Source organism: Hippocampus bargibanti, linkage group LG14 (assembly GCF_051943395.1).
Source record: "Hippocampus bargibanti isolate YZ-2025 linkage group LG14, ASM5194339v1, whole genome shotgun sequence".
In the NCBI taxonomy this organism is placed as follows: domain Eukaryota; kingdom Metazoa; phylum Chordata; class Actinopteri; order Syngnathiformes; family Syngnathidae; genus Hippocampus; species Hippocampus bargibanti.
This window is the reverse complement of record NC_142747.1, coordinates 11,243,465-11,252,835: the sequence shown is the minus strand read 5'-3', so window position 1 is coordinate 11,252,835 and position 9,371 is coordinate 11,243,465.

Genomic DNA, 9,371 nt, shown 5'->3' with positions numbered 1-9,371 from the left:
CACACACACCCACACACGCACACACACCCACACACACACACACACACACGCACACTCACAACATTTGTCATAAATTAGTCTCAATGGAATTCTGACTTTTCTGTGTGTTGTGAGTGTGTGGAAATCCCCACCAAAAATGTTCCTTTACAATTGTAATTGTGACTCCCTGTGTGTGAGGCTCAATGAGGTCATGAGAAGCAATTAACTGTGGCACTGTAGGCCTCGTTAGCGACCTGTTGATGGATTGGAACCATCCACGGGTTGGACAGATTTAGTTGTACTCGACTCAACAGTCTATGCTCTGGTCAACTGAAGTTTCTCTGTGTGTCTGTACATTGCACGCCTTCTGCGGTTGTAATTTCAGTATATTTGATTTCAGAGGTATGTCTTTGATCTATTTTAATCATTTAGAAGGATCCCTCTAACTTTATGTTCACTCAGAGATTGAACTGTTTTGTACTGTATGACCATAGGAACCCCCCCCCCCCACTCCCAAAAAGAAAGGCCCTTTTCTCCTCTCATGTTCAATGTCACCCTCTTAATTGGACTCTTTTTTAAATCGCAACATGTTGCAGACATAGATGGTTTTATTGGGTGGCTGTTAAGGGAGCAAGAGAGTTTTGACCAAAAGGCAGACAGGACGCAGCAGTGAAAAAGTAATTCAAATGCAAAGTAACAATTGAGAGCAGGGCTGGATGCAGACAGCATGAACGAAAACTTGACAACTTATTACTGAAAGACATTTGGCTATACATAATCGCATCTACTAAAAAAAGTGACAAAATGAAGGACCATAGCAAATGACAACATTAAGGAACCAACCCAAAACACAACCACTCACAACAGTCCCCCCTTCGAGGGGCACCACCTGCATAAGATGGTAAGCAAACTTCTGGTACAAATCCTGGAGGTCGAGGATGAAGGAGCTTGAGACAAGAATGTTCCTCGTGGCCAGAGAAGACTGGCTTCAAGAGGAAAAAAAAGGGAGGGCGAGTCCGACGGGTGGCCCAAACAGCGAGTACACGGCTCTTTAAATAGCCACACGGGAGGCCACACTTGAGGGTAGGGCAGCTGCATGGTTTGCGCCGCCAGAGCAGGATCGTGTAGCAGCCACAGGACGTATGCCACCAAAACAAGGCCATGGGGACGACATCACAGTCTCCCTCGCACTCGAGAGTGACCCGCAAGCTGTAAGAGACTCCGCCTGAATGCCAGTGGAGGCTCATCCCATGATTGGTCATAGCTGTCTAGCGGTCCACGCGGTGATGGCAGAGCAATCCTATAACAGGGTGCGGAGGCCGCTTGTGGTGTTGGTTTCAGTTACCCGCCTCAAGGAGTCACTCCGCAAGCGTACGCAGACAAATGACACTGAGTCATATGAACATTAGACTGATGGAGGAAACCTCACTTCCGTCAGTGCTGACGTCATCACTTTTTAAAAAAAGTTGCAGTCATTTGTCATCAAAACGTGGATCCGTTCGTGACGGATTGACAGCCTTTCCATCAATACGGATGGAATTCTGATCTCTGTTTACCACAGTTTAGCTTCATCCATCCATGTAAGGACGCAATGTTGTTATAAACCACATTTGTCCATCATGAAGAGAACAGCGTGAATGAGTCTTCCTGCATGTTGGATTTCAACAAGAAAGCAATGTAATACATTTATCTTGCTGCAAGCCTTCTGAAGATAGCCATATGTTACTTATTAGTGTCAGACGCAATGTACTCATAATCTGGACTCTGCCATTGTAAATCATTTCCAAGTAAAACCAATTGATGTGATGCTAATTGGTACTCAGCGGACGGACTGGTTTAATTCTTGCCATCACAGGCTTGTGTAGAAAGATGTTTGGCTTGAGTAGTGGCATTTGATGAAAACCCTATCATCATCGTCAGTCTTATGTTTCTATTTCAACCATGTGATGTAATTTTGCAGCAGGGAATATGCCGAATGGCAATGTCGACATGCGGCCATATCAACGTTTTGCTCTGCCAAAGCAGCTAACACCCAATCTAATCCGTATACATTTGCTGAACATGACAACAAACCTCCTGGTGATTATGTTAGGGAATGGTCATTGTAATGGCTGTGTGTGTGTGTGTGTTGCATTGGTGAGTGAACGTGTGAGTGAGCAAGCTTGATATTGAGCAAGTTACTTTTTTCTCCTGTGTAGACGAAGGCTGAGGATGTGCGCCAGTATGTGTTAATGTGGTAACAACCGCAATGTTGTACTCTCAAATTAGTCTGTGGGTTCTCCGAGTTTTGGAAAAGTTTTCTAAAGCAGATGAAAGGCGTTTGTGGGATTGGGAAGACAGGATACTGATTTGTGGTGCTGTGTACATGCATATGTGCCTGTTCAATTTCTACGTCTGAAGTATCAACTATGAGCGAGTTACTGTGACCTGAAATAATTGATTGTACCATAAATGCAAATATCCCCATTTTGGGACGATTAAAGGCTTCCTGAGATAATTCATTTCAATGTCTATGGTTCCCTTAAAATACCCTTGGCAAATCAACTGATTTTAAATATGTAGCTCACGGGTGTCAAAGTCAAGGCCAAATCTGGCCCACATCATTTTATTTGGCCCGCAAAAGCAAATTAAGTACGTCAAGTGCCATAATGCTCGCTAAAGTTCAAACCAAGATTTCAAATTGTCATATGCTATGCACAATAGCAGTCATTATTCTGGACTTCAGATTTGAAAAGTATTTCTTCATTAATTTGGTGCGCGTTCTGTATGTAATATGTGGAGAAGATGAAACATTCTCATGGTTTTCCCAAATTCATAACACGGCCTTTGAGAGGAGTAAAGCAGTAAAGTCTCGTTATATCGATATCGGATATATCGATAGTCCCGGTTATATCGATACTATTTCTATGCATGCACGGAGAAAATTACATGCAAACAGGGTCGGATATATCGATAATCCCGGTTATATCGATATTTTTTCGGACTCCCTTGAATATCGATATAACGAGACTTTACTGTATATATATATATATATATATATATATATATATATATATATATATATATATATATATATATATATATATATATATATATATATATATATATATATATATATATATAAAATAAAGATGGCTGCTAAAACCAGATGCAGTCTCTGCAAGGCTAAAACATATCTAGATGTGTGGCTTATTATATAAATTACCAACATTGGAAAGCACTGAAAAGAAATCAGCAATAATCTTCAGGTCAAAGTCCACATGTTGATACAATTTCTCTTCAGTGAGGTGTTGCAGCTGAGTGCGGAAGCTGCCAAGAAGCTGCAGGACTAATATTGTCTTAAACATGAAATAGGGCTGGTCAAGGGAAGGCGCCCATAAAGGAGAGAAAAACGATGTTGTTGGAGACGAGTGGTGGAGGTACTTAAAAATGACCTGGCTGCAGTTCAATGAGTCTGGCAGAGAGATAGAGACGTTTCTTGAAAGGTGGACAAGGAATACCACGGGGGAGAAAACGCAGGCATCCTATTTTTGATTCAGCAAGTTATACATGAACTGTATCTGATGCTGCCGCCACTGCACTTAGTTTGGCTTGACCGCTTTGGGTTTCATGACCTGGCATGACTTGGAGGCAAATTATTATCCATTTAAAGTGCCTTGTTATATCTCCAGCTGTTGTGGAAAGCAATATATAAAAACTGATATATTGTATCATATTATCTCATTAAAAATTATGTTTATCCTTTGCCCTTTTTCTGAATGTGGGTCATCGAGTTCGGTCAACGAAGGACAGTGCGTGTATTCCGAAGAAGGACGATTTTAAAAAAGGGAAGAGGTGAAAAAAATGTGGTGAGCAGAAAACCAGAGTCTTAAAATGTGTGTTACCAAGGCGCAAACATATTTGTACAGTCTACAGCCCCATAACGAAGGAGGAGTGTTGCAGTTGGTCGCATGAATGAGAGATGAGGATTATAAAACTGAAGAGAGAATTGAGTTGTGGTCGCAGCTGTAGCCGAATCAAAGGAACCCGGTTTATGCTTCTGTGTGTCAACATGTGTTTCAATAGTATCTCATGGCTGCTTCATCTGGTCTTCATTTAACTTAGTTTTGGACGCTTCTGTGGCGAACTAGTGTGTGTTCAAATACAGTGGAACCTCAGTTTTCAAACGACTCACAGTTCGAACAAATCGGAGTCCGAACAAAAAATTCGAGAAATTCTTGCTTCGTTGTTCGAACAAAAATCGGAGTTCGAACGCCGGTACGACGCCTGAGTGCATACGCGAGGGTGGGATGCTGAGCGGCGTACGGGTGTAGATCGCTCTCTTCGTGACCAACTGTTGTCGCGTGCGGACGTGCTGCGTTTTGCTCTCGCGTTTAATATAGGTGTACGAAGTGTTTTAGCCCCTAATCATGCCTCCAAAGAATGAGCAGAAGAAAACGTTGGAGGAAGAGATGTCCTCTTTGGAGGAGGAAGCAAGAAAGGATGCCCCGACGTCTGGGATTAAACAAATGTGCAGCAAATGGGCCGAGTTACAGAATTTCATCAAACTCCACCACCCCAATAAAGCTGCAGCCACCGGAGTCATCAATGACTTTAACGACACTGTCATGAACCACTTCCAAATATTGCTAAAAAGAAGGCAGAAGCAAGTGTCATTGGATAGATATTTTAAGAGAAAAGAACATCCAGTAGCCGAGTCATCCGTAGCAAAGAGATTTGAACGTATGAGCACCCCTCAGACATAAGAGCTCTCCGAAGTTTTTATGGAAGGGGACTCTCCTTCCAAACACTAATTTTCCTTCCTCCTCCATCCCTCTCCACCGCTGACCACCACAAAGGTAAAAAATCCTATTCAGAATTCTTTTCTTTATCGTTTTTTTTATTTTTACACGTTCATGTTAGCGTAATCTTTCGTACAGAAGATTACGATAATGCGAACGTACTATTAGCCTGGGTTACATTTATATGTACATTTATGTTATTTGTGTCTTTGCCATTTTCCTTAACATTTTCTGAGATATACATTGCTTTTTATGTGTTGGTCAGCATTTTAATGTGCAATTCCATGCATAAAATAATGTGTAAAATACTAAAAAGGTAAACATTCAGGGTGTTGGAACGTATTAAAAGATTTACATTATTTGTAATGGCAAAAATGATTTCAGTGTTCGAACACATCGCTTTTCGAACAGGGTTCTGGAACGGATTATGGCCGAGAACCGAGGTTCCACTGTATGCCTGTCTGCATATGGGTAGTCAAAATGAAAAACAAATGTGTGTACTTTTGTATGACAGTACTTGCTTGTAATTTGGAAGAGTAACAGATAATCGAATCTGATATAGGAAATATGAATATCGACCCTGTGACGGGGATAAAGTGTTTTGTATCAGGATTAGCCTCTCGCTGTAATTTACATCACTGACGTAATTTGCCACCATTCGGCCATTGATCAATGAAGGGTCTTAGAACGTACACTTGTGACACGCCCCACCCATGGCCATTTGCAGAACTTGTTTTGGCCTTTTCAGGACGGTTCATTACATAGCATTGGGTAGCATCCGCTGGAAGAGAAACGTCTCTTCAGCTCTTGGCCATTGGATCAGTCAAGAAACAAAAAATAAATTACAAAGGAAAGAAAGAAAAAATGAGAGAAGAACATGTTTCCCCCATGTCAGGCGCTCTTTGTTTGCAAACATCGTATTTTCTGTATTAAAGAATGCATTGTACTTAATTGTCCAAATTCAAAAACCCAGATCACATTCAACACATAAATTTCCTGAACATAGCTCTGTTTCTCAGGCTTTGGACTAATGTGGGGTCAGAGTTGATACCCCTCGTCAATCACCACATCATTAGAGTGCTTTCACGACCCCTTCTCATTTCCTTTTACTTCTCTCCCCTCTTCATTGTGCCACCCTATGTTTCCCTAACCCATATGAAAAAGTTCTCGTTAAATGTCCTTATGGGCTCCATATACCAGAAAAAATATATAGTATTTACATCTTGAATTACAGATTCTCAAACATGACATCTTGGTGGTGCGCTGAATGTGTGTTGTTGGTTTTCTCAGCATAAACTGAATCAACTTGAGGGGTCATACTTCAGTGCTTTTTCTTATGTACACTGCTGGGTGACATGACTATAGATTCTATAGTCATAGGTTTGTATATTCTATAGTATAGAATATACAAACCTCATCCAGCAGGTGAGAGGATTCTTCTGACTTCTGAGTGCCAAGCCTCAATCATCATTCTGTCGCGGCTTGGAATTGAAGTGGATTTACATGGGACAGGAGATGTGAGACAATCTATTTTCTTTAATGGATGCTACAGCTTCGTGTTTGCTTTCAACAATTAGGTTGTAGCAGACGTGCACATTTCACCATGATGTCCCTGATCCACTGGTGAAAAGGAGACTTTTATCCTCTTTTTCATCTAGAATTGCATTCATCCAATAAAGAGGGTGCAGGAAGTGATTGAGATTGAATGACTGCTTGTGTCTTTTGTGTTGTGTCACATTATTTATTTATTTTACTTCAAGAAGGCGCCGCAAGTGTGGCTGACTTTACAGCAGGTCCTGTATTTCTTTTTCTACTTCTTCTTTTCCTTTCCTCTTACTCCTTCCTTGCCTTTCCTTTCCTTTCCTTTCCTTTCCTTTCCTTTCCTTTCCTTTCCTTTCCTTTCCTTTCCTTTCCTTTCCTTTCCTTTCCTTTCCTCTCATGACTTTGCTGCTGTGAAATGTAAAACTAATAAAGGCTAATCCAATCAAATCCAATCCAATTATTCAGTACACAGAATAGGGCATCAGATTTGGTGCAAAGTGACAATGGGATTGTGCAGTTTACCAATGTCATAGAGCAATCTTGTGAGAGAAAAACAACTGCAGGTATTCACACCCATTCACACGATAGATTCAGTTAACCTGAAAATGTGTGGTTTTTTTTGTTTGTTTGTTTTTAGTTTTTTTTTGGGGGGGTGGTGATAGTTACAAGAAGGACAAAGGAAACAGAGATAGAAAAAAACACATGGAGAACATTTAGGTGACATTTGAACCCAAATATCTCAATTGTAAGGCAGACATGCCAGCCACAGTACCTAACCGTGCTGCATACTTATTTTCATTATCTTTACTCTCTCTGGCTATTTTAGTCAACTTGCTAATTATATACACCCTAAATAGCATCAGACCATTCGCTATGTTCTCCTGCATGTCTCAAGATGAAGCCTATGCATTGCAGCCTGTTTCAAGAACCCCAGGGTGAGCTCAGCATTTTTGTCCGTGTGTTGAAAGTGAATATTGATGCGTGATGGTTGAACCCATATCTGATTACCATATCTTTAATCAGTTGTTCCATGACACACAACTCATCTTTCAAACAGGTGCTTGGCCTCATAAGATCAACTTCATTAACAAGTAAAGATTCAAGCCATCATTGCAAGAGATGTCAGTTGAATAAATTAAATGCAGACACACTCTTAAAGTGAGTCGGAACAGAGTCAGGCACATGCGCAAACATAGTGAGAAATAGCAGTACAGAATATGATGGACGGATACAAATGCAAACCACCTTACAGAGTTTGAGCATATGAATGACAGTAAGGTGGAATTTTAGCTGAACCAAGTCTCATTCTTGAAGGCACAACCTGTCCAGATATTTACGGGTCCTAAAGTATAATTTGATTTGGAGCCACCATCCCAGCATGTTAAAACTGTTTCACACCGCACTTGGTTTGCCTTGTGTTCGCCGCGAGACAGTGTTCAAGGTCGACAGCGCCCCAGCGAATGCTTGCCATAATTGGAAATGCTTGTCGAGCCGTCGTCCATGAAGTAATAGGGAGGACTTTTCCTCTCTGTTGATGTTAAATTTCTCCCATTTGACATCACACAGATTTCACACTTAAATTGATTATTATTCAGTTTGAAGGTGTGTCATTCTCACACCTTTGCAGCACGTGAACAATGAAGATTCATGGTGCTAGACTGGAGCTCAGGGGTGCTGTAGCCCCATCAGAAATCTGCCAAGCCTGCATTCAATCCCCTCAGCAATTTATTCATTTCAATTTAAATGAATACGATTACTACTCTGTGCAGCTGCAACTGAACCCTGCATGTGTTCGTGAGGGGGGTGAGAGGATGTTAGGGAGGAGGGGGGTTGTAGTGACTTGCTCTTCTGTTGAACGGTTTTGTACGTTTGAACTTATTAATACAATAAAGGCTAGACGCAAAAATACCCCATATAATGCCACAGGCTATTTCTTTGTCGGAAAAGGTTTTGGCATTTAGCCTTCGCTTTATCAACACATCTGAGCGTACTTTGCACATATGTTCAAACGATTGAACACATTGGCAGTTCCACGCTCCCAGACAAACGTGCTTGTTATGTAGATTGTTCTTTTATTGACAAAAATTATCGAAACTCTCAAGTGAAGACACAAAAATATCATTGATTCAGTCATTACCACATATTTGCCTGACAATGGATGAGTTTAAGGTTTAAGTGTACCAACAGCATAGTTTGTTTCATTTTTCCCCCAAAAGTTTTTTAGTATCTTTCAGTAATGTGAATTTCCATACACTGGTATTTCTGCAACATAGACCTAGGACTGGTTAATGTATTGAGAATTCAATTTCCCATAGAGATCCTGTTTGCTCAAAGTTTATAGATCTGTTCATTACATGACTGATAAGACTTTGGACCCCAGTCTAGAGAGGTGAGCATACGATGCATCTCGGCCTCCCCAGTGGTATCAACCTATGAGACCTTCGCAGATCTTCAAGTAGTTGTCACAGTACTTTGCTGTATTTTCCCTACTCTCCATATGATCTTGAAATGGCATTGTGAATAATTTTCCTCTGTTGTTTATACCGCGTGTTTGAGTGGGAGACCAATTTGTCGCACACACCATATTTTCCCGCTGTATAAGGCGCACCCAAAAGCCTTCATTTTCTTCAAAAGATGACCTTGTACCTTATCTGTGAAGTAATATTTAGCCCCAACAGGTCTCACAACTACTGTCAGCAGCCACCAACTCCATTTCCGCCTGTAGAAGTAGTAGTGCTTAACCCCAGCCTCTACTGTAGGGTCTGACATTGTATTTAGAAAACTTTTAGATCTTATATATATATATATATATATATATATATATATATATATATATATATATATATATATATATATATATATATATATATATATATATATATATATATATATATATATATATATATATATATATATATATATATATATATATATATATATAGTATGTTAAATGCAAGAACAATTTCACTCTTTTATTTTAAAGAACAATAACATAGTTATATTCTGGGGTTGGTAGACTCGACATTCTTGTCCCGTGACATGCGTTTGGATAGTAAGATGGTATAAAAG